Source organism: Lynx canadensis, chromosome F2 (genome assembly GCF_007474595.2).
Source record: "Lynx canadensis isolate LIC74 chromosome F2, mLynCan4.pri.v2, whole genome shotgun sequence".
Classification (NCBI taxonomy): domain Eukaryota; kingdom Metazoa; phylum Chordata; class Mammalia; order Carnivora; family Felidae; genus Lynx; species Lynx canadensis.
This window is the reverse complement of record NC_044320.2, coordinates 12,890,899-12,917,184: the sequence shown is the minus strand read 5'-3', so window position 1 is coordinate 12,917,184 and position 26,286 is coordinate 12,890,899. Positions and strand designations below refer to the sequence as shown.

At 47.9% G+C, this 26,286-nt stretch overlaps 1 long non-coding RNA gene across 7 annotated transcripts in view; it reads left to right on the top strand.

Moving 5' to 3' along the window:
* Positions 1 to 26,286, top strand: part of LOC115506011 — a 103,101-nt gene that overhangs the window by 23,595 nt on the left and 53,220 nt on the right. For 5 of the 7 annotated variants that reach the window (XR_003966210.1, XR_003966206.1, XR_003966201.1 and 2 more), the window contains 2 exons: positions 4,289 to 5,925; positions 6,138 to 6,174. This is a non-coding gene — a long non-coding RNA (uncharacterized LOC115506011). Of the gene's footprint in view, positions 1 to 4,288; positions 5,926 to 6,137; positions 6,175 to 7,561; positions 8,123 to 19,655; positions 22,019 to 26,286 lie in introns of those variants that run through there. The other 2 variants (XR_003966207.1, XR_003966203.1) reach the window with 2 other exon arrangements.

Below are 26,286 nucleotides of genomic sequence, written 5' to 3'. Positions count from 1 at the left end.
ATTTGCCTAACGTCACATCGTTTGTAAGTGGTTGAGGTGTAGCTAATTCTAAAGCCCAGTCACTCAGATGCCATGCTCTGATGCCTTTCTGTTCAACAAAATTGTGCCAAATTTTGACTTTTGGTCAAGCACTCCATTAGGTGTCTCGTCAGGGGAATATGATGTTGAACAACATCCGTGTCTTTGGGCAGTGTCATGGGTTGAATGGTGACTTCCAAAAAGACATGTCCACATCCCAGAATCTATGAGTGTGGGCTCATGTGTAAAAAGGATGTTTGCAGATGTAATTACGTGAAGGATCTTGAGATCATCCTGGGTCACCTGGGTAGTCCTAAACCCAATGACGAGCATCCTTACAAGAGACAGAAGAGGGGAAGACAAGGGAGAAGAGAAGGCCATGTGAAGACAGAGGCAGAGGCTGGAGCAGTGTAGCCACAATCTGGGGAATGTCTGGAGTCACGAGATGCTCCAAGGAGGAAAGACTTCTTCCCTTGAACCTCCAAGGGGGCAGGGCTGTAGTGTATTCTGTTCATTAGACAGAGTCACTGTGTCCAGCCCACACACACTGAAGAGAAGTACACAGGGCTTGAGCCCTAGAAGGCAGGATCGGGGGGGGGGGCATCTTGGAGGACCCCCCCCTTTTCCCCAGAAGGCAGGAATCCTCCCTTCTATTTCTCTGGCTCTCCCAAGGCCCTGGCTCCAGGCAGAAAGGAAGAGAGAGAAGAGTGTGCATTGACCATGTGTGGGCTACTGAGCTGGATTCTTTATATACATCCCATTATGTGGTATCATTTGAACCCAGCAAGGATTCTGTTCCCATGGAACAAAAGGGGTAACTGAGGCTCAGAAATGAAGGCCACACAGTAGCATATGAGAGTGAGCTACTGGTCCTTATTTTGGCCGCATCACCATCACCTGAATCTCTGGGCCCATGCACAGAGTTTCTCACTGGTAGGTCTAGGATGGGGCTGGAGAATTTGTGTCTCAAACAAGTTCTTCGAGGAAGCTGACTGCAGGTCTGTGGCCCATGCTTTAGAACCACTGGAGAATCATGGTTGCAGCCACGAGGGAACCCCTGAAGTGTTAGCGGATTAACAAATGAAATACATTTCTTGCTCAAGTCACAGTCCTACCAGACTGAGCTGGCTCTCCTGTTCTTGCACTGACTGGAGCATGTGGTTCCCCCAAGGTCACCTTGGAAGGGGAAAGAGAGCAGAGGGTCATGTGGGATGTCTTAAAGGGCCAGGCCTGGAAGTGGCTTTCCTGCCTTTGGCTCACGCTCCATTGGCCCAAACTCAGTCACATGGCCCGAAGCAACCGCAGGGTCGGCTGGGAAATGTAGTCTTCCCAGGAAAAAGGCGGTATGCCTAGCAGGCTGCTGGTCAGGGCGAGGCTGGTCCTTGCTCTCAGATGCTTTCCCCCTTCATCTCTTGCCTTCTCCCTGGTTCAGGTGCTTTTATTGCACTTTCTCATATTAGCCAGTGTCAAGGGATTTTTTTCCCCATAAAAATTGAGAAAAGAAAAGCGGAAAGAGGCATTTCTTGGGTCCGTCGGCCCATTCTGCAGCCATTCGCCTTCACCCTCGTAGAGGGCCAGGTGCTCAGCGGAACAGCTGTCCAGCGCGTTGAAAGCTCCCAGCGTGTTTTCCAGGGTTTCTTGCATGAGTTTCACTGCTACCATGTTAAGCAATCGATGCAGGGAGGCCGTCTTCAGTATTTGGCGCCCCCTTGGCCACTGCGCCTTCAGTGCCTGAACCCTCGACCCAGGGCTTCAGACAGGCTCCGTCCAAGTGAAGAACGTGACGCTCCTGCCACTCTGTCCCCACTGCTCCGGAACGCTCCAAGTGCGACTGCCCCAAACATCTGCAATTTCCAGCTGTCGTGCCTTTGTACATACTGTGACATCTGTCTGAGCTACCTGCCTTCCCTCCAGACTCAACTCAAATGAAGCTCCATGAAGCGTTCTTCCATCAGTCCAGTGAGTGCTCAACTTGCCCTCATTCCGGAGCAGAGGCATAGACACACCTCCCCGTCTGTGCCCACAGTGCAGCACCTGCCACGGCGTCTGTAGACTCCAAAGGCCTCTGCCATGCCCAGCTTTCCTTGTAGAACGTGAGATGTTCAAGGGGAAGGGCAGTGTGGCATCCTTTATGGGCTTCTTCATCACCCGCAAGACTGAATCTAGAAACCTCCCTGTGACGCGTGAAGCCCTCCCCAAGAGCCAGAGGTGAAGAGTGACGACTCTGACACTGGTTTGAGTCCCAGCTCCACCACCTGTGGGTTGTGTGACTCCGGGCAATTTGTTAGCTTCACTGTACCTCAGTTTTCCCATGTGTGCAGTGGGGCTAATAGTCTAATGCCTAGTCAATGAAAGAATGCGCCGGAGGCCCTTCGAACAGTGTCAAGTACCTGGAAAACACTCAAGAAATGCCAGTCATCTTTCTGTCATCACCATGACTCTTTGCAACCTTCTCACACACCTGCTGTTCTTATTTGCTGACGATTTTGATGGTCTCGCACGCACCCGTGCTTTTGTGCTGGATGATTCTTCCTCCTGGAGGTCCCTATCTTTGACCTGCTCATTCATTCATACCTAGTCATTCATTCATTCATTCATTCATCCATTCGTTCATTCACAAAGTTTTTGCTGAATCACAACGCTCACCCTGTAGACTCATTTCAGTCAGCCCTTCCTTGCCATTCCTACTGGATTTACAACTCCTGTTTTTAAGTTATTAATTCTTCTGTAGCTCTCTGAATAACTTGAAAGCAGAAAAAAATGTCCTTTTCCCCACTGGATTTACTTCCCTGAACCCAGGTCCTAATATGGCTGCCACATAGTAGGAGCTTGATCAATATTACTGAATGAATACTTGAAAGCCACGCGTCTCTGAATCTGTCCCCAGTGCCTAGGATATTGTAAGTGCTCACCTAGGACTCTATTCTCTTACATGAAACCAAATCACCCTGCATTCCTAGCGCCTAGAGGTTGTGATTGGGGGAGAGCCACTTTTAATCAGCATATCTGGATGTTTGCCACTTTCTGAACCAGAAAGCTTTCCCTGGTCCTGTTTGACCAAAGTTAAAGGTGACCAGTGGGGCCGTCTTCTGAAAAGTGCAAGAGGGTGCCATTTGCACCCGTGTTCCTTGGACCGTTCCGAGAGTCACCAAAGACTTCTCAACTGCCGTATCTGCTGACCCAGTCCAGAGTGTATATCTCATGGTGTCCTGGAACCCAAGTGCCTGGAAATCAGGGAGGAAGGGAAAGAAAAGGAGAGGAAGGGAAGAAGCGGGGGAGGGAGGGAGAAAAGAAGAGGCCCTTCCCCATTGGCCAACACCTTAGAGATGAAGAATTGGAGTCAAAATGATTGTCGCACTAAGCCAATGCTGTGGATGGCAACCTTTGGCCAAAACAGTCCCTCAGGCCTTCTTTCATGAATCTGATTTCTTTGGCCGCTGACATCTGGTCTTGCTTTGCAAGGTGGCTCTAGAACTGAATCTGTCTCCTTTCTACCTCACCTCCTGTAATCGCTGGGCTCTTTGGCTCCTTGGAGGTGGCAGGGTGGGAAGTTTGCTTGCTCTGGGGCACACTAGGATAGCACTTTGTGTGCTGGGAGTGGTCTTACTGCCAATGTTGGGATATGGAAAGGCTCAATCTGGCATCCATCCCATGAGACCCCCTTAGGGGGACACATGGGCTGTTGCCTGTTTATGTCAGGAAGGAACTGCAAATGATTTTATAGATATTTTTTCCCCTAATACTATTTATGGAAGGTTGTTCTGACGTTGTCCTAACGTTAACTTCTTCTCATCAATTGTCCTACCTAAAACCACGCATAGATCCTGGGTGTTCACTTTTCTTGACTCCTGTGAAACAAAAATAGTATTCATTGATATTTCAATATGTGACAGAGATTTTGCATGATGTTTTCTCATTTGACTCCTTTATTCTTCACAATAATCCTGCAGAATAGATATCCCCGGTCCCTGTTACAGGTAAGGGAATTGTGGCTCAGAGATCTTAATTTCACATCGCTGGTATCTTTGCATTACCTATACAATCTGACTGCCGCTTTAATGGCCCTGCCTGAATCACTTGCAGGGGTTTTTTTCAGGCTACTTTGGCAATCAGTTTCTTCTGCATCACACATTACATGCCTTGGCCACTGTGCTTGTATTTCGTGGTCTCCTGTAACATGGACTCAAACACTAATTTGTTTGTAGTTATTATTTCTCGAAAGGAAAAAAAAAAAAGGCCCACTTATGTTTCTCTTCTTTTATCTTTCCAGACCCTGAGGGGCTGATTCTCTGCGGCTCTTTTGGAGCAGATGTGACCGGGAAATCAATACAGCCATTAGATTAATCTGCGGCAACCATAATGTCATTGCATCTTTCGCCCTGTGATGTTGACAGAGATGTCAGAGCTAGGAGGAGGGGAGGCGCCTCAAAGAAGGAACGGGGCCTCCGAAGTGAAGGGGAGACTTGAAACCCCACAGAGCCTCACTTAACGGACGAAGGATTGCGGATGGCTGCCTCTGGCATCATCGGGTCTTCTGTCAGAGAATGCAGTGACTTGGCAACAGGCAGAGCAGGGGGGACCTGTAAAGCTCGGACATCGGGAGGCCTCTCGGGAGGATGAACTCGGCAGCAATGGAGCGGTAGCCTGGTCTGGACTCTCTTTTATTTCCAGATTCTCAGCCTCTCCCGAGGCGGGGCGGGGATGGGAAGACCCCATGGGATTTCCTTCTTCCATTGCATCTGGCTTTTTAAAATTATTATTCTCATTATTATTAATATTTCCTGACATGAGGAGAGAGGGCTTCCTTTATAAGCACAGCGCTGGGCTCTTGGAAAGCATTCAAGATATGTTTGGATGGTGAAGGCTGCTCCCATCCACAGCGCACATTGGTACAGAACACCTGCGAGTTCGGGCACTGCTCCAGGTGCAGACGAGGGGGTGTGTGGGGGGGGCGGGATTTCTGCAGTGAACAAAACAGACAAGACCCCTGCCTTCAGGGAGCTCACATTCTAGTGGAGACCAAAATCAAGCTAAGCCATTAGCTTGAGTTTTCTCTCCCGCAGACTTGGCCAACTGCCCCCCCCCCCCAATCTCTTCTCCTCTTCCTTTGTAGAGCAGTGGTTCTGATCCAGGGGCACTTTTGCCACACACCCCCCCCCCCCGCCCCACCCAAGATATTTGGCGATGCCTGGAGACGGTGTTTGGCTGCCATGACCTGTGTGTGTACGCATGTGTGACTAGCGTCTGGCTCGTAGAAGCCAGAGATGCTACCCAACATCCTGCTGTGCTCAAGACACCCCCCACAATGAAGACTTTTCCAGACTGCGGTAGCAGCCGACAGTGCTGAGACCCAGGAAGTCGGGTGGAGACAAAAGTGGCTGAGCAGCCGGTGACTACATTTCCTAGCATCCCTTGGGGCTAGATGTGGCCATGTGACTGGTTCTCACCAATGGAGTGGGGACAGGCGTGCTGTGCCCATGCCCAGGTGCAAGGCTCTTAGTAAGTAGATGGGCCTCTTCCCCGCCCCGCCCCGCACCCCCCTCACCCCCCAGGCTGGATGAAGAGAACAGCAAGGTTATTTGGTCCGGTGTTTTGTTTATTCGTCATAGACATTTGTTTCTACAGAACAACTCAGAGGATACACAGAGGCACACGGCTGTAATTGCCGCCACAATCTGCTGCTGAGGAGACATGCGACCCGAGGATAAGGGGCTGGGAGCTGGATGGGGTGTGTTGGGTCCCGGGATAACTGGAGGCCCCTGTGATGAACCACGTAGGGATCCTATCAGTCACGATCTGACCCCCGGGCCTGATGGTGACAGTGGAGCCACGCGGGGACCTAAATCGCCATGTGAGGAGAGCTGTCTGCCAGTCAGAGATACTCAGCTCAGAATTTCATGAGAAAAGGTGCGTTTGGGGATCTCTCCTTCTTAGCAATGTAGTCTACCCTGGCGACTCTCGTCACCAAGTCTTGTCAATGATTCCTGAACGATAAGAATAGCTAACGTTTATTGAACATACGCTGTGAGCCAGGCACTAAGCTCTTTGGGTGTAAGGTCTCATTTTTACCTTCATACCAACTCTTCAAAATAGGTACTATTATTTTTCTTGTTTTACAGATAAAGAAGCAAATGTTCAAGGAGGCTAGCAGGCCAGGTGAGTGCCACATGGAAGTTTCATGCCAGATTTCAGCCTCCACCACTTAGAGCAAGTTCCTTTGTCTGTTGTTATAACCTCGCCATTGGTGACACTTGGGAGTCATAGTAACAGTTTCCCCTTCAGTCCCGTTGCCTCCAGTGTAGACACTGCAGATAGAATGACTTTTTAAAAATCAAATCTGAACCGGGGCGCCTGGGTGGCTCAGTCGGTTAAGCATCCAACTCTTGACTTCAGCTCAGGTCAGGATCTCGGGGTTTGTGAGTTCGAGCCCTGCACCGGGCTCTACGCTGACAGTGCAGGGCCTGCTTGGGATTCCTTCTCTCCCTCTCTTTCTGTTCCTGCCCCACTTGTGCTCTCTCTCTCTCTTTCTCTCTCAAAATAAATAAATACATTAAAAAATTTTTTTAAGTAAAAAGAATAAGACAATTCTGCCCACCTTCCTTCAGTGACTCCCTACATTGTTTCAGGATAAAGTGCACACTCCTGGCCAGGGCATGTGGGTTCCTCCGTGGTCTATCCCAGATTCTCTGCTACCTTCATGGTCTCTTTCTCCTTCTTCCTTTGGCCATGTATCCCGGCCTTCAGCCTCACTGCAAGAGAAAAGGAATATAATTTTTTTTAAGTTTATTTATTTATTTATTATTTTTTTAATGTTTTTTTTTTTTTATTTTTGGGAGAGAGAGAATGAGTGGGAAAGGGCAGAGAGAGAGGGGGACACAGAATCCGAAGCAGGCTCCAGGCTCTGAGCATAGAGCCCTATGCAGGGCTCGAACTATGAACCATGAGATCATGACCTGAGCTGAAGTCGGACGCTTAACTGACTGAGCCACCCAGGTGCTCCAGTTTATTTATTTATTTTGAGAGAGAGAGAGAGTGTGTGTGGGAGGAGCAGAGAGAGGAGGAGAGACAGAATCCCAAGCAGGCTCTGCACTGTCAGCATGGAGCCCGACACGGGGCTCGAACTCATGCATCATGAGTTCATGACCTGAGCCGAAACCAAAGGGTCAGACGCTTAACTGACTGAGCCACCCAGGCGCCCCGAAAGGAATATTCTTTTTCCATAATTATTCTTGCCGTGCAGAGGGAATCACAGTTAAAGTAACAAGCTTCCCCTGTATGTTTCCAAGAGTTCAAGCAAGGATTGTTTGAGCATCTCCTGGGAACACCATTGAAAGGATTCTTACGTTGGGTGGGAGGCTCATTCCAACGAGACACTGCAGCAGTTTTTCAACACACAGCTAATTGCATAATGTAAGGTGAACCCAGGTTTTCATCTTTGTTCAGCTCTCAGATTCTATTTGTTCCATTAAAAACCATATTGGCTTTGGAGACTCATTTGGCAATATCACACTACAGCAACTTTACTCCTAATTATACTCCCCAGAGAACTCTCATGTGCAAAGGAGAAATGCAGCATTTGTAAGAGCGCAAAACTGCTAAGCCAAGTGTACGTCCACAGGAGAATGGACGAAATGAACTCCTACAAAGAGCGTAAACGAACTATAAATAAGTGGATTCGAGCGGCCTGTGCTACGTATAAATGAATCTCAGAAACAGTCTTAAGCATCAAAGCCGTCTCAAAAAGGTAGATATCGGATGATGTCACAAATAATGTCACATATTGTGCCAGTCAGGGTCCCAGTAGGAAACGAAAGGCGAACTTGGAATTCTGGAAATAAGGAAAGGAAGGCACCTTTTCCAGGGGTGGTAGGTGTGGCGGACTGTTTCATGGCCACAGATTCCCACATCGCTCCTTCCGTCCCGCGGTGGAATCTGTTTTTCCATCCCCATTCATCTGGGCTGGTTTTGTGACTTGTCTTGATGAGAGACTGTGACAAAAGTGACTTCAGGTAGGTTACACCGGGCCTGAAGTTTTCTCCCTTCACACCTTTTTAAAAAATGTTTTATTTATTTTTTGAGAGAGAGAAAGCAGGGGAGGGGGAGAGAGAGGGAGACAGAGCATCAGAAGCAGGCTCTGTGCTGTCGGCGTGGAGCCTGACGCGGGGCTCAAACCCATGAACCTCGAGACCGCGACTTGAGCCGAAGTCGGATGCTTCACCGACTGAGCCACCCCGGTGCCCCTCCGTTCACACTTTTGAAATGCGCTGACATTATACAAAGGGGCCTGCACCAACCTGCCTTGTGCGCAGAAAGACCCAACCGCCAGCCAGCGCTGACCGCCAGATGCGTGAGTGAGGCTGCCTGGGGCCCAGCCAGCCCCTAGCTGACCACGAGCGGGCTACCGATATGTGAGGAGGGCAGCCAAAACTGCTCTGAGCCGAGCTTCCTAGCTGAGTCCAGCTCAGATTACCAACCCACAGGGTTAGGAACAAAACACTGGTTAGTATTTTCAACTATTAAGTTTTGGCGTGTTTCGTTGGGAGTATATAATCGACTTAGAAGGGTCAAGGAACCCGGAAGAGGAGCTCGGGCGTTGAAGTACAGTGGCAAGGTAAGAGTTCCCGAAGCAGCGATGTCATGGGAGCCCGTGGGGGGCTGTGGCCGCACAGGGAGGCGCCTGGCGGAACCCTGGAGCCCCAGAAGCGGGGCAGGGATAGAATAGGGGAAGAGATACCCCAATCTCCCTCTCCTCCTCCCTCCGGTCTCCTGCCAGGCCCTCCTGCTGGCTGAACCCAACCAGGAAGCAGAAGGCAAGGGGGCTTGGGTGATGCCATCGACGAGGCCAGCCTCCTTGGCACCGAAAATGGATCCGGGTGGGGCTGGGGGCAGACGGAGACTCGCGGGGACATATGTTGTTGCCGAACAGCAGACTGTGAGAACATTTAAGGCAACGCGAGGCCGCCAACTCCGGATAGACTTTTGCCTCTGGGGAAGGAGGGATTTCTACCTGACGCGGGGCAGTGGGCGTTTTCGTATGCGTGTTTCTGTACATGCTCCATGTGAGAAGGAAGGAGAGGAGTTTTATGCAGGCCCGCCAGGCACCGGCCCCGCCACCCTGCTCTTCCGCAGATGCCGTATCCAAGTTGGGTCTCCGCGCACCCAGGAGGGCGTGGAGAGGAGAAGGGGGAGGAGGCCGAGGCGCTTTCCCGGGCCCCGTTGCTTGGCCCGTGGCTGCTGAGTTTCACGCTTAGGTCTGTCCACCTCCAGCCTCTTCGTCTGGGAGACAGACCCTTCCTGGTGTCACGGCAGGTGAATAAGTTTTGCCCAGATCTCTCTGTCTGTCAGGGCCTCCCCCTGTCCCTCCACCCCTCCCCCCCTTCTCCCTCCTTTCCTTCGCGCACTTGAAGACGGGAGAAGCCATGAAAGGATCCCTGGATATTATTGGTGTAAAAGGAATGTTTACGGTAAAATAGGGTGTGTGAGGCCTGCCTTTTTAAAAACAGCACCTGGGGTGACGGATAGGCATGTTTTTCAAATTCAGCTGTCAAAGCCAGGGCAATCATCGCTGCCTCCTGGGTGGAAAGTGATTTACAATTTTCCTCTTTAGTGCCATCTTAAGACAAACAGGCACGCTTGTTTCCATGGAGAACCCCCTCTTCCCTCTGAGGTGAAAGCCCGCTTGACTGTCCTCCCTTCCTCCTCTCTTTCTCGCTTTCCGATCTCCTTCTTCTTCATTTACTCCACAGTGTCTTTTGCTTTTCCCTCCTCCCAGCCAGCTTTCTGCCAGCAGCGGGGCAAAGGCACAGCCTGGGTCTCATTCCAGGGAGGGGTAAGGCTCGGCCCTCCCTCCTGCCCCTGCGGAGTGGTTCTTAGAATCCTCCGGGGCCTGAGAAGTTTACACCCTAGATCTTTGGACTGTTGTCTTCCTAAGAGCTTGTTCCGAAAAGAGCTCCGAGTGGCGAAGCAAGCCTGGGCCTGTGGCGGCTGTGGCCTGGTCCCCGTTCTGGTCCTGTGGCCACAGATCTGTGTGGCCTCAGGCGGTTCACTTCACTTCTCTGTTTCCTTCCTTGGAACGTGAGAATAACCGTCCCAAGAGTTATCATGCGAAAACGATGGGAGAGCCCTTCCTGTGGGTTCTGCAGGTCAGCAGCTGGCACCCTTGACTTTGGATCCTGAAGTTTATTTATTAACCTCCTTCACGGAGGATGGGAGGGTCCTTGGAGGAGACCCCCAAGAGGCCAGAGCAGAGGGGAGGCCTTGCCGTGGCACGGGCAGGCCGAGCCGGTGGGGCTGCCTTCCTGCTTTGGGTCTGTGGAGTTTCAGTGTGCCGGGGTCTGGGTCTGGGTGTTTAGAACAAAAGAGGAAGAGCGAGCTAGTGTCAGAGTGTGTGTCTGTGGCCTGTGAGTAGCTCTGAATGCGTGCCCTAAGTGTGTTTGTGTAGGGTGAAGGCGGGTCTTCCCGCACGTGAGCGTGCCGGTGTGTGCAAGTGGCTGTGTGTGTGTGCGTGTGTACGCACGTGCGTGTGCACGTACATGTGCACCCTCTCCAAGGGTGGGGGCAGGCAGTGTGAACAACAGCCACTCGTTTATTTTGCATCAGGTCCGGAGGCCCCAGTAACGATATGAGTCCTCCACATATGGTCAAAATAGCCCGATGCTCAGCTCTGAGCGGATGGGGCTGGCCTGGGAGATGTGGTGCCCTAAACAGAGGCCCCTCTCTCCTTGTGCCGCCCGCCCGGGGGGTGAGGTCTCCACCTGGGAGCAGATGTGTGTCCTCGTGGCTTAGTTCTGCTCTGAGGGGGGATTCGGTGTCAGGGACTGAAGCTCAGGTGTTCGAGCATTTCCAGAATTTGTCTGATTTTAATCCGGGTTTTGTTGTTGGTAACTGCAAGTATGTGTGTGCTCGGTTCCAGCTAAATATGTGATGGTGCTTCTTTCCTTTATCCTTCCTCCCTCCCTTCCCCCCTTCCTTCCCTCCCTGCCTCCCACACATACTGAGCACCTTCTCTGTGCCAGGCCGTATTCCATGGGCTAAGGACACAAAGATGATTCAGAAATGGTCCCTGTCCTTGAGAAACATCTAGTGTATTTAGAAAGGAAGATAAGCCAAGAAGCTTCAGTAAGAGAACACAGCCATGGACGGGGCCATAGGGCATCGGGGAGCACAGAAGGGAGCCCTTAGTCTCTCGGGGGCTCCGTGAAAGGCTTCCAGGATACCGGGTACTTGAACTAAATCTTGAAAGTCGAGGAACTCACCAGCTTGGGGAAGTGAGGATAATAAAAGCAATTTTGTAAGAATAGCTGCTACTTTCCAGCAGGTGGTACTTTGGGGGGTAGGACAGAATCATCTACTCACGTGTGGTGGACGCTAAGAGGTCACACAGTTCTTTGTTAAAAATGAGCTGTGACACCGCTTTGTACTAGAGGAGGTACGTTAACTGAAATGGCAAGCGATTCAAAGCAAACACAGATTAGGAGGTGAGCCCCCTCTACATCTTTTTTTTTTTAATTATTTTTTATTTTTTATTTTTAGAGAGAGCACGAGCAGGGGAGAGGGCCAGAGGAGAGAGAATCTTAAGTAGGCTCAACGCTCAGTGCAGAGCCTGATGTGGGGCTCAATCCCACAACCCTGGGGTTATGACGTGAGCCGAAATCAAGAGTCGGACACTCAACTGACTGAGCCACCCAGGCGCCCCCTTCTACCTCTTTTATTTGCCAATTTATACTTCCAAGGGAGTGAGTACAGAGAAGGGAATGAACAGTTACTGAGTACCTATCATATGTCAGGTAGCTTTAAATGTTACCTCACCAACAGCTCTGTAGTAGGGTTGGTTAACCCCATTTCATAGCTGAGGAGACTGAGACTCAAGCGAAGTTTCTTCCCCGAACAGCAGGTCTCTGAACCACAATCTATAGTGCTCTGTCGCCAAGCCTGTCCTTTGTAGGCATTGTCTACCAGAATCTTCTATTGTGAACGTAGCATGATGGCTAACAGACTTCTTGTCAAGGATCATAAACTTGGAATTCAATATAAAGTCACTATTATTCCAGAAAAAAAGAACCTGGATGCCTGCTCCTTTTGAAAAAATAGCACGCCTTAGTGAGATGGGCTATTAATATACATTGTCATGACATCAGTATTGCAGGAGCCTACTTTTGGAGAGCCAGGATGCTGCTAATTTGCATACTGCTTTGCATTCATTTGCATCTGCTCTCCATATGCAAAATCAAATGCAGCTAATTAGTGCAACCTTGTTACAATGGGAAGCAGGCCCAGCCTTCTGTGCCAGGGCATACAGAGCCCAGAACAGGGACCGAAGCTACCCAAAGCCAGTCACTTTCTGGGTTGGACATGCCTGAGAGTGGAAAGAAGGATGCGTGCTCTGAATGAAAAGTAAGGTCGCTGAGTATCTCTATTTTTCAAATATCCCTTTGAAGTAATTCTTGCAGACGGAGAGAGAGAGAGAGAAATCAAAGAATGTGACCAGAACTGCGCTTCAGGTAGAGCTTCATTGGAGAAAGGGCACAGGATTTGAAGCCCAAAGGCCTCAGGTGAAGTCAGCATTGGAGATTGGCTTTGCCACTTCTAAACTGTGGGACCTTGCGTTTGTGACGACAGGGTGGGACCTAGAGGGCATTATGCTGAGTGAAATAGGCTGGACAGAGAAAGACAGATACCATACGATTTCACTTATACGTGGCATCTACAAAACAAAAGAAATGACCAAACAAACAAGGCAGAAACAGACCCCTAAATACAGAGTGCTGCCGGGGGGGGGGGGGGGATGGGCAAAATGGGTGAAGGGGGGCCGGAGACACAGGCTTCCGGTTATGGAATGAGTAAGTTACGGGAATAACAAGTATAGCGTAAGGAATACAGTCAGTGGTATAATAGCCTCGTGTGCTGACGGGGTAGCCGCACTGTGATGAGCTGGGCAGAACTTCTAGAGCTATTGAATCACTATGTTGTACACCTGAAGTCAAGGGAACGCTGTGTGTCGACCATACGGCAATAAAAACAAACAAAACAGCAACAGCAGAAAACCAAACTGTGGGACCTTACACTTCATGGACTTGCGGGGATCACATGGGGAAAAATGGACGAGAACGTACTTTGTAAGCATCGGAGCGCAAAACGGAGATGAGGCCTCTAGGCCATGCCTCGTTATGATGCAGGGTGTCCCAGATCCGGTCAGGGTCTGACACTCACAGTCTCGCAGGGTCCGGACCCTGGATGTGATGGGAGGTGTGTCCGTGTCTGTGGCTGTGTCTGAGTCTGTGTCTGTGACCGTGTCTGTGTCTATATCTATATAAGCTAGCATTTAATGAGCACCTAAGAGGGACCAAGCATTGTGCTAAGTACATCGCATTCATATTTCATTTAATGGTTCCCTTGACCACCCTGAGAGGTGTGTATTTTTCTGACCCCATCTTACAGATATCTCCGTAGCAAAAACATGCCTGCCAAGGGTGCGAGGATACTCTTGCCAAATGATCAGAACGCTCTTTCTCCTGAGCAGTGATGTTGGCATTCGTGGTTTATTTCCCCCTGACTTCCACGTTTCCAGCCTCCGGGTAGATACGGTCTTTCTACTAAGCTACTTCTTTCAGATTGGCCTAGTTGGGATCATTTTTATTTGATCTTGGCTTTAGTTCTATGCCATGGGAGGACTCTTTTTTTCAACTGGTTGTTTTGATTGGACTTGAGTATTTCAGCTCCATAATAACAGGTCATCAGTAAGGATGGTCCATTCTGCGAAGAGCAGCTCCCATCTACCAAAGCAGATTGCATTATTGCTCAAAAATATTCACTGTCTCTCGTGGCAGTAGGAGTATGCTTCCCATGGAGATAGCGCCTGGCCATGTGGCTTTGCTCTGGCTAATGACATGTAGGTGGAAATGATATGTGTCGCTACCAGGCAGAAGACAGCCTGCGGTCTGCTATATCTTTTTTCTTTCCTTTCTGACATGATGCTGGGCCATGCTCTGAATGGAGTCTGCTCCACAAATGGGTCGTGGAGGCGAGGCAAGTGGGAACCGGTGGTGGTAAGTCTTGTACATAGGAAATGAATCTCATACGGGGCGCCTGGGTGGTTCAGTCGGTTAAGCCAGCTTTGGCTCAGGTCATGATCTCACAGTCTGTGAGTTCAAGCCCCGCGTTAGGCTCTGTGCTGACAGCTCAGAGCCTGGAACCTGCTTGGGATTCTGTGTCTCCCCCTCTCTCTGCCTGTCCCCTGCTTGCTCTCTCTCTCTCTCTCTCTCTCTCTCACTCAAAAATGAATAAACATTAAAAATTTTTTTAAAGAAATGAATCTTATATTGTCGTAAGCCTCTGAGACTTGGAAGATCATTTGTTATGGGAGAATAACAGCCTATCCTGATAAAAACATTCCCTTTCTTTTGAATATGATGTGTTTAACTCTCACAGGATGGCCTTTCTCCTAAATTCGGGAGGTACGTCATCAGCGCCCCTGTGAACGGACTGCAGTAATTAGATGGCTGGACGCTTACCCCAAATGGTTGCTGCTCACAATTTTTTGTACCTCCATTTTGGAAACTGCTTGAAAGTTTGAAAGGTCCGGCTACTACTGATAACAGCTAATACTTCACATGCAGCGTCTTATTTAATCTTGGCAACAGCCACGGGAGGTGCATACTCCTAATTTTCATTTTCCAGACAAGGGAAACAGAAGCTCAGAAATGTTCAGTAATGACTCAGGATCACACAGCTAAGAGGAGGGCCAGGATTTAAGTCTTCATTCCTTTCTGGCACAAACCCTAATGTCCTGATTTTCTGCTCATACTGTGTCCCATCGAAATGGATGTTAGCTGGCCGAGTCACCTACCTCGCTTATAGGAGGTGGCCACAGATATTCTGGCTGCTAATAAAAATCGAAATAATTATTAAACAGTGAAAATGACATTGGAATTGATACTAGGAGTTAGGAGGGTCACTGTGTGGCTGTTTCTTATTAGCGACCCTACAATGTGACCTTGGGCTACATAGGTTTTCCTCTCTGCACCCTAGAATTTTCTTCTGCAAAATGGGGCACTTTGTCTCAGACCACACGGTTCGTGCATCTGGGCAACGCGATCCTTTAACACCCTGAAAGCGTATGCAGAATGATGTCTGTAAGTGTATTTTTTTCTGGGCAGAGGGTCCATACTGTTTTTCCAGTCCTGGAAGAGGTCTGTGGCCCCCAAGAGGCGCAGGACTTTAATTCTCTCTCCTTTGTTGAGTATGATTTATCCTTTTCCTGAGAAGCGGGTGTAGAGGCAGGGAGGATTCCGTCTGACTAAATCGCAGTTGAGTTGTGTAAGGTGAGTGTCAGATTTATCAAAGATTAACTGGAAGGCAGGCTGCATCATTTCATTAAAAATAATCGTTAAAAAATGTTTCTGTCTCACATTCCTGTGGCCCCCTTGCTGCTCACTCTGCACAGAGTTGTTCTTCTGTCTCCCAGGCCAGGCGCTGTGTCATTAGTTGTGGCTGTTGGTCATTTCCTGTCTTACTCAGCCAAATAATCATGTTATTTTGACTGGGATGAGAACGCGTCCAGAACCATGAGCTTAGTCTCTCAGGAACTGGCAGATGCCTTTCCTTGAGTGTGGGAGGAAAGGAAAACAGTCGGGCTCTCTTTGCCGGCAGTTCGCTCACCGATTCAGTCACGCATTTTCTGTTTCCAGCCTGTCCTTACCGCACAGCTATCTACCTATCACACCTTGGCCACTGCTCTTGGTGCTGGGGCTATTGAGGTGAGCAATCAGACAAAAAGTGTCCCCACATCCCTGGAATTTATGTTCCGGTGGGAGAGATCAAATGTCTTGGTAGAAAAGTTACTAAGAAAATATATGCTCCTTATATGCACCCTCAGGACAGGATAGCAAGATGCCCTGCATAGTACGCGTCTCATGGGACAGGTGAGGGAACTAAGCATTCGTGACGTTGAAATAGCTCAGCCAGTGTCACACGGCAGGTACAAGGTGGACCTTCACATCAGGTCCTTCTGACCCACATTGCTTCCACAGAAGCAGTAGCCGCCACCTAAAAGCTTATCATTCAGCTGTGACCCATTGGGCCAGGTGTTCCTGAGGCTGATTCCTTCCTGATGGAAGATCTGAGTTTATGTGAAGAAGGCTGACTCCCTCACCCTCTTTACAGCCAGTTTGGGAGGTCTGGGGCCATTATTTTTTCAAATAACTGTTCTGCCCCCTTCCATCTCTTTACGTCTCCTTGGAGTCTAATTGCACACGTGTTGGATCATGCTTGGTATTTTCTCACAGGTCTCTGAGCTTCTGTGTATTTTTCTTCCATACTTTTATTAATCTCTGTTGTTTGGATTGGACAGTTTCTTTTATCTTTCTATTGCACATTCACTGACTATTTTCTTGGTTCCTTATTTGGTCATTCATTGATACCATATTTTGAAACTTTTGTCTGATAATTGCAACATCCGTTCTATGTATTGTCATTTTTTAAAATGTTTATTTATTCTCAGAGAGAGAGAGAGAGAGAGAGGGAGGGAATGTGTGCAAACAGGGGAGGGGCAGAGAGAAAGGGAGAGAGAGAATCCCAAGCAGGCTCTATGCTCTCAGCACAGAGTCCAGCACGGGGCTTGATCTCACGAACTGTGAGATTATGATCTGAGCCGAAATCGAGAGTCGGCGCTTAACCGACTGAGCCACCCAGGCATCCGTCTTGTTATTTTCTATTGCCTTTCTTCCTGAGTATGAATTCTTCTTATCTGTTTCTTTGCATGTGTAGTAATTTTTCATTGAAAACTGGGCAGAGTAGATAATACATTGTAGTAACTGTGTATTATGTTGTGTTCTTCTGAGAATTGTTAGATTTTTGTTATCGTAAGCACTTAACCGCCCGCATTCAAAGGTGTGTAATACCTGATATTTTTGCTCTATTCCCGTGGCTTCTCATCGCTGCTTCTTTACCCTGGCTCCCGGGGAGTCTTTCAGGTGCCTGTATAACTTGGTCATTGTCAAGAATTTGGACAGCGACAGGACTCATACTTCCAGTAGTTTTTTTTCCCCCTAGGGTTCCCCTCCCCCCCCCATTTCTAATTTGTCTGGGTTAGTAGGTTCTGTCTCCAGAGATTTCAAGCCCATAAGACTTCAGCTTTCTGCTGCCCAAGCTGCGCGAAATGGCTCAGAGTTAAAACAACAAAACAAAAGAAAACTGAGCATTCGTCCCTTGAAGCTCCGTCTTTAAAGAACAGACTTCCTCCTGATCTCTTTATGCTTTTTGCTGGCCCGTCTGCCTCTCTCCCATGCATGTGTCGTGTAGCTGTCAGCCAGCGATTTGGGCAGAGTTTCTACTCAGTGTTTACTTCTCACTACTTCAGTCATTCTCTCTTTGCCAGGAATTCCTCTTTAAATTTTCACCTGCTTTCATAACCTTGTATTCTGATCTCTGGCCCCTTGGGCCACAGTTGTAGCCATGGGGATTGTGGAGAACACGGAGATCAGAAAGCTACGAATTCTCAATTCTTCTCCCTTACAGTTGTGTGTGTGTGTGTGTGTGTGTGTGTGTGTGTGTGTGTTTCAAGATTAAATTCTCCTCTGGCTTCTGCCTTTGGATGCTTTCCAGGGTCGTTAGTTTTTTTTTTTTTTTAATTCAGTTTTCATAATAGTCATCTGCAGTAGGATTCGTGTGACCACTTCATTCCTGCGCCAGTGCTCCTAAAAAGATTTGACTCTGGGAAAAATTTAAGACGCGCAGGGTAGGGTGAAGTGCTTGTCTACTTCAGACGTCGTGCTCAGCTGCGTCTATGCGTTGGACTCTGGTCTTGTGTTATTCTTCTTAGTTCCCTGTGTAAGTCATGGAGGCTAAGTCCTCAAGTAAAACGTACGCTCTTGAGGGTAGGGCTCTATATGTGGTAGAGATAGAGTAGACAAAGAGGCAACAGGGATCATAATCCTTGCTTGCAAGAAGTCAGTCCCACTGGGGTGATGTGTAGATAAACCTGAAGGTACTGTGAATAGGTCAGCGCTGTCTGTTGTGCTGTTTGCTTTGTAATAGACGAATGGAGTCATAGACGATTGAATATAATGGCACTTGTATCCTGCATTTTGAAAATCCAAATTTATGCAACCCAGTCACGCTCTTTTTTTCCCATCACTCTCCTCTTTTGCATGTATGATTGGTCTATATTGGTTTTGGATGCCAGTACCATCCTCCCTTCTGGTCCAACATCCCAGTGTTTCCTTCGGGAGCCATCCCTGACTTAGCCACATGAGTGGTGATAGAAGGGGATGAGTACGTGCACGGGCTACTTAGAGTATCCCCATCTTCTGACTACAATGATTAGTTGAAGAATGCAGTGTGATCCAAGTTAGTCCCCTGAGATTCACTCCCAAGACTATTGTTAGAAATTTCAGGAAAAACATGTTTTCCTTCATTTGGGATTGACACGAGAAGGTAGGCTATAACCCCTGTTAACTTCCCACTACCAGTAACTGCTCATGAGAATAAAAGCAATGTGGATCTGGTCACTTCTTCCTTTAATATTGTTTCTGGAGCTATGACACCTCTTAGGAAGAGTCTGCTTCAGGGAAACCGACACATGAGAAGTCAGACATGAGAGGTGGTAAGATAAGATATTAATTTGGGCTCCTGAGAGCAGAGCTGCCTGAAATTTTTCATGCCGAAAGTGTATACCCAAGCTTCTTAGTTACCTGTGCTTATCAATTCCTTTTACACTTACGCCAATTTGAGCTATCACTCACTTATGAGTGATATCACTCATGATAAGTGATATCACTTATGACCCAAGGAGCCCTGCCTAAAAGAGCCTTGTCTCTTCGGCCCCTGCAAGATAAGGTGAGAACTTATGGGTTTCATGATTGTAGGGGGTTGAACAGTGTCCTGACAAAATTCACATCCATCCGGAACCTCAGATTGTGACCTTATTTTGAAATAGAGTTTTGCAGCTATAATTAGGTGAGGGTTGGGATGAGGCCATGCGGATTAGAGTGAGCTCTAACTCCAATGGTTGGTGTCCTTGTACGAAGATGTGAGAACACACGGAGACACGGAATAGAGGGTGAAGCGAAGACGAGGGCGGAGATTGGAGTGATGCGCCCACAAGCCAAGGAAGCGACGGATCGCCAAGAGCCACCAGAATTTGGAAGAGGCAAGGAAGCATCCTCTACTAGAGGCTTCAAAGCAGCACAGCCCTGTCAACACCTTTGTTTCAGACTCCTGGCCTCCAGACTCGGGTAGCATCAATTTCTGTTGCTATAAAACCCCAACTTTGTGGTCATTTGTTACAACAGCTGTAAGAAATTAATATGATGGTCTGACTCCCGCTTCCCCTTCCAGCCTCCTTGTAGAGGCAACCGGGCAGAGTGGATAACCCTGCAGACCCTCAGTCGGGCTTTCTGGATTCAAAGTTTCGCTTTTTCACTTCGCCGTTCTGAGTCTCATTTATCGCATGGAGCCAATAATAGTAATAACCCACCCGCAGGTTGTCGTGAGAGTTAAAGGAGTCTGAATGTTGCCATCCTTAAGGCACTTTTGGGCACAAACGAAACACTCTGGAAATAACTGTTACTGTTGTGGTTGCGGGTGTGGGTGTGTACTGTCATTCTCATCCCTGCTGCCTCCTGCTCTGTTCCCACCAGGGCCACCTCCTTCGACTATGGAAAAGGATCCGTAGTTCCTCAAACGAAGTTGAAGGGCGTTCAAAGAACTCCTTGCCCAGGATCAATGAACTCCTCTGCGTCAGATTTGGAATTCAGATCCTGACTGGCCAGCCTCTGCCCCAGGCACTATGAATCACTCCAGAGCAAAAGTAGTGAACGGCCTGGAAGGATCTTCTCTATTTCCCTCTCTAGCTCTGTCAAGCCTGCTGATACTATTCAGTCATCAACCTGTGGTCTTGGGGGATGGAGTGCACGCTGCAAAGGGGCGGTGGCTTTTCCTGAGGCCAGCCAGACTCTCCTTTCCTGGGATAAGAGGCTTCTCTTCCTGTCTTAAAATCCGGAAATAGCTTTGTTTTCTTGGGGAGGGGGCGGTTTTAAAAACCCATTGCTTCCATTTGTGATATTTGCAACCATTAAGATGGCCCCTAAAAGCACTTTTATAAGCTCCGAAAGAGACAGACTGGGAAGGAACCTCATAAACCTGCAGCAGATATTTCTGATAAAAGCATGCAGGGAACATGTTCTTACTTACCTCTGAGCACTGCAAACTTTGCTATCAAAACCCGGTATTGATCTTGTCTTAGTCTCTGTCAACATAGTTACCCCTTGGGTCAATATGTCCTGATTTTCTGTCTCGGGACTGTTTGGAATCAAGAAATGACCTTGTGACATTTCCACCCAAGAAGTTTTCTTTGTGTTGAGGATATTTTTTTTGAAACACTCTGTCAAAATCCCAGAGCAGGGCTACTGGCATGTGTGTGTGTATATATATATATATATATATATACACACACACACACACACACACACACACACACTGATATGTATAGAGATACAGATGCACACATACATATGCACACACAGATATATTACATCAATATATATTGGAAAGATATTAAATACTGTGTCTTCACCTGTCTGCATGGCTCTCTCTCTTCCGTTTGCCCATCTCTCTCATCTGTGCTTGTCCATTTCTATCTCTGACCTCTTTATCTCACGATAAAACTGCCATTGACTGACTGCCTGTCGGGAGGAAATAATTTTTTCCTCTAAGCCCTGGGAGGGGAAACTGCCAATCCGTTACCGTTTCCTCCCTCCTAGATGGCTATCTGCGAAGTAAAAAGATTTTATTTTTTTCTCTCCTTCTGCAACATGGCCATCCTGTTACATCAAGTTGTACTCTGTAAGATTTGAGGAACAGGGGCCAGCAAACTTTTCCTGCAGAGGACCAAGATAGTCATTATTTCATACTTTGCCAGGCACATGGTCTCTATCACAATCACTCAGCTTCGCCGTTGTTGTGGGGAAGACGATGTGTAAATGAACAGTGGGCCTGCATTCCAATAAAGTTTTATTGACAAAGATAAAGTACTTTGCCAATCCCACTACTTGTGGGAGATGAGGCATCTCTTGACATGTTTCTGAATTTCTTCCTTGGTCTCCCCCTTTTCATGGGTGGTCCCAGATGATGCAGTAGGAGTGGAATCTGTGCTTGAACTACCACTGCCTGAATCCCAGCTTGTGCTTATTCCTACCTCATCACACTTCCTCTCCCGGGACACAATTTTCATCTGCTGAGGCCGAGAGTGAGGACTCCCTCCCTTTGCAGGAGGCTTTAATGGTTCCTCCATTGCCCACCTGATAAGGGGTCATTCCCTCAGCCTGATCTTCCAAGTCTACCAAAGTAGGATTCCATCCTCCCTCTTCCGGTTTCTGGTCCACTGGGTTTTACTTAAAATTTCCACTGCATTCATCCATATTTGCCCCTCACTCTCCTCTAAACGTCTCAGCTGCGTTTCCATTGCTGCTTCCAGCTCTGTATGGCTCCCCTGCCTGGAACTGCTTTTGATTTTCCTGCCCACTTATCTGTCTTTCTCCACATTCAAGTCCAGTCCAACTCTAAAGAAAGGAATCTGGGTTAAGTTCTCTCCTGGGTATTCTTTACATGAGCCCCCCCTACCGAAAATTCTCCAATGCCTTTCAGTCATACTCACCATGGTTTGCCAAGCCCTGCGTGCTCTGTCCACTGACTACCACGACCTCCTCTCCTGCAAGTGTCTCCCACACCCTCCTGTCTCTGCACGCATCTAGCTTCGTGGGTGTCTTCGGGCCATATTGGCACTTGCCTACCTCAGGGACTTTTACTTGGAATGGCCTTCCTCTTTTTGTCTAGGTAGTTAAGTGACTACTTCTCCCATCATTCAGGCTCTGCTTGCGTATGCTCTCCTTCAAGAGCCCTTCCCTCGCTGCCTAATCTAATGCAGCATACCCAAAGCCATTGTGAGACCCTGCTTCATTTTGTTTTCATAATAGCCTGCATTGAAAACCTGACACTCTGTTATATATTCATTTGTTTCCTTTCCCCTCGACTGAATGGAAGGATCCTCAAAAAGAGGGCCCTTTAATGCTTTGTTCATCAAGCTGGTCAAATGTTGAATCAACGCTGTTGACTGAAAGAAACCAGCAGGGTGAAACTTACTATGGGGAAAACAGCACAAAAAACAAACAAAAAAAGCAAGCATCAGGTGACTCCTTGCACCAAATCTCTTGATAATCTCTGCTGGCTCTGAGATTTGGTGATTTGGGGTGATATCGTCTCTCTCTCTGAAAATCAGCTCATCCTCCTGATGTCTGCATTTCTGCTAATGGATCCATCATTCTTTCACCCATCCAAGTTCAAGAACCCAGCCATCTGTTAAAGCCTGTTATCAGGCCCTGTCTCCATCCTTCAGCTCAGCTTCCTCTGTAAGTTAGCTTCATGACACTGGCAGGCTGTGTCTATGGGGCAGGGAGGATGGCCGCAAATATTTCCAATTTATTTTCTCCCGATTTAGCAACATCAGCTAAAAAGGTACTTCCCTTTCCCAATGTCTGTGTATCAATCCAGGAAAAGACATTAATGGCCCTCCTTGAGTCACATGTCTGCCACTGAGCCAATTGTTATCTCGGAGGATTGGTCTTTATGATCAAGCTTTCTGTATCCGCCTTTGCGGCTGGGGGTGGGGGTGCGCTACACTGACTGAAGTCCTAACAGGACCATTCAGAATGGGGGCGCATGTCCCTCAAAGGAAGCAGAGGTATTGGGCAGCCAAGAGCAGCCTGCGTCCGCTCCACAGATGCCTCGGATCCTGGAGCTACAGGGCTGTGGATGTAGGAGGCTCTGGGAGAGATCGTTGGGTCATTGGTTCCTGAAGGCAGGCTCTTTCTCCTCCTGAGCACTGGCTGTGGATTACTTTCAAGCTGGACTTTCCAAAACGTACCACACATGTTCTATCTTCTTACTTGCCTCTGATGTTTTCTCTTCCTGGAATGATTTTGTCCCCCAACTCAATCTGAACCCATACAGAAAAAAAAAAATGCTTTTTTTCAAGATGCATTCTGAAGCTCTCCTAAAATCTTTTCTGAGGCTGTTGCCCTTGACTCTTCATGGCTTCTGATTTATGTAGATCTTTATTTTGTGCACTTGTGTGCTCTCCTCTAAGTTAACATGTTGTGTGTTAAGGGCTTCCTTCTTCTGATGTATTTTCATACGCTTTCTGGTTCATAGAATGTGCCTCTCACATAGAAGACATAGTTAATGTTTGTTGGATTGGATCTCATTGGGCTGAATTGAACGTGCCACTCTTCCTAACTTCTTCAGTCTGTATCATTCATTTGATAGTTACATTTGTCAATTTCGATTGTTAATTACTCATTTAGGCATATTTGTTGACCTTGTATCATCATTAACCAGCCTAGGGCCTTCACGATATTCGGTCCTCAAAAGATGTGCCATTCAGTGTGATGAATGCTGATTGTGTGCCTACCATATGCTGGGCTCTGTGTTTAGGGCTATGGCTGTGACAGAGAACCTGACTGGCCTGGTTGCTCCCTTCACGGAGCTTACAGTCCCGTCCAGTGGTCAGATAATGTAATGAGCGCTTATAGAACTGTGTGTTGAGAGCTGAGATGGGAGGGCAAGGGTGGCCATCAGAGAACATGAGAGCCTTGGGGGAAAGGGTCGCCTCTGCCCTGTGTATGAGATGAATGACTTTGCAAGGTAAAAGGGGAAAAACAGCCATTTCCTTTCTTGATTAGGTCAAGTGTCACCTTCTGCAGCTTAAGCTGAACCCCTACCTAGGGGTTCTATTCTTCTGGGCTTTCATGGTCCTCCCTTTTATCCTTTCTCACTGCATTTAACACATTATATTGACGTCTTCTATTTATAGTTTGGCTTACACACAGAAAAGAGATTGTATCTAACTCAACACGTCTGTCTCTGTGTGTCTAGCACTATGCTTGGCATATAGTAAGTGCTCAAGAAATTTTTGTTGAATGCAAAACTGAGCGAACCAAGGTGCCCCTGGGTTGGGTTGCGGTAAACGAGAGGTTCCTCTGAAAGCTCCACATATTAATGGCCACCTTGTGGCCTGGATAATGTACTCAATGTTCATGGGGAATGGCTCCTTGTTACAGAAGAAAGGGTGAAGGAGCTCAGGGACAAAGGCTGATGTTCTGAGATTGTTTGAAGCAAGATAATCTCACAGCTAGTAACAAGGAATCACATGACCCCTTGTGCTAGACTAGAGGACAAGGAGACCTTGAGTCCCAACTGCAGGGTGGGAGGTGTAGCTATTATCTTCCACCAAGAGGTTACTAGAAAGTACACCTCCTCCTTGTTCCTAAAAGTCAGGGCCATGGCCTTGTCTGGGGCCCTGTCCTGTTTTGAAGAAGGTTGTGCTTTGGCCCTTGCTTGTGGTTTCCTTCTTCAAAAACAAAACTGTGCTCAGTCCTTGAGTAAACTGTATTCTCTGCTGGGGAAGGGGGCCGAAGCAATACCAGCAAAAGCTAACACTGGACACTGAACTAGCAGGTGCTCTTGGGCACTGGTGGGAACTCCCAGCGCAGGGGAGGGGAAGGAGAGAGAATTGTGGTGGTTATCTGCTGGCATCCATAACGTGATAACTACCAGTTATTATCATTGCTAACATTTCACAGTCATTATGCCCTAACTTTGTGTCAGCCCCTGTATTGATGACTTTACGTGGACATTCTCATTTGTTCCAGACAACAACCTCGCGTGGTGCGGACTCCCAGCATCTTCTTTTTGCAGACGGGTAACTGAAGCATGGAATAAATTACTGAGCATTGTTCTGTGCCAAGCAGTCTAAGTGGTGCCTAGAGCCCATGTAATCCCCACAACGGTTCCACGTAGCAGGTCCTAGTGTCATTCCCCGCCTACAGTTATCCACGAGATAAACTGAGACCCTAAGAGGTGAAGTCATGTGCTCAGGGCCAAGCAGTAAATGGGGATGGGATTGGAGCCCATGTCCGCTTGAGTTGGAAGCCCACTGAACCACTCACCTGCCTTCACGACGCATTATCTGCCTCCTCTGTCAGATGTGTGTCTGCAGGCAACAAGGGGTTTGGGGAGTATCTAGGGGTAGAAAGAGCAACCAGGATATCTGAAGTTTAGAGACCTGAAATGTTTTAACAAAACCAATACAATAGTGCTCATTAATTTTGTGTATCTCGGGCACAGGGACTTTGCCCGAGTCATCTTGAAGTCTGGCAGTTCCTCTGAGACATGGTAGCCATTACCCCTGTTTTACAACATAACAAACTGAGACTTCAGAAGGCTAAGTCACTTGCCAAACGTTACTAAGCTACTCAGTGCTGAAGCAGTGCTTTCAATCTGGCTCCACCCACTACCTAAGCCGGTACTGGCGTAGGCTCTTCTATGAGACCTCTACCTTGGTTTTCATGTCTATACACATCACCCCAACTTGATCTGCAAAGCCACAAGGTGAAAGCCTCTAGGAAGATAACATTACACCCAGGAAGGTTACATCTTTTATGACAGGCAGAACAGGCCACATTAAGTGCTTATAATCAGGATTACTGCCCAGAGCATCCTTCTAAAGGGGTGGCTTCATGTATGTGCAGTAAGGAAAGTCATACAGGTCCTCATGCTCAGAAGAGCCCCACGCTTGGTGTAACAATCTGCTGCTACCACTTTGGAATTCTGGATAAGCTTATATTTGAACTTGAGTTTTGTCAGTGAAGTCCGATGGAGCAATAGAACACGTAAGTGATCAGAGGAGATAGGCACAACACTGCATCTGTTGTTCATTGGCACCCCGGTCACATATATAGTTTTTGCCATGCCCCGTGAGGACAGAATTCTGGGGGGCCCATGATGCATGGGAGTTGGCAAGATTCAAAGTCAGTATCAACTGTGTGTGCTATGGAAGCTGCCACTGCCATTGACTGTATGTCGTATGCATGTATGTTGAGAAGGTGCAATAAAAATAATTGAGTTGGTTTGTACAGTATTTCCACTGTTGGTGAGAATGAGATACGTATGCATGCACGAACTACAAAATGCAAATCGTGTAATATTGGTGATTCCGCACGAGGGTCAAATGCTCTCGTATCTGCACTTAACATAAAGTACAACATAAAGATGGAGGGTAAACTTCATGCCAGTAGTTTACAATTTTAATTATGCTTTCTTTAGAATGACATTAAATAACAAATAAAAGACACCATGACAAGTCAAGAGTAAGGCTGTGGAAGAAAGGAAAAAGCTTTGTATCTTAGTGCTTTGAATAGTACTTTTCCCTCCTGC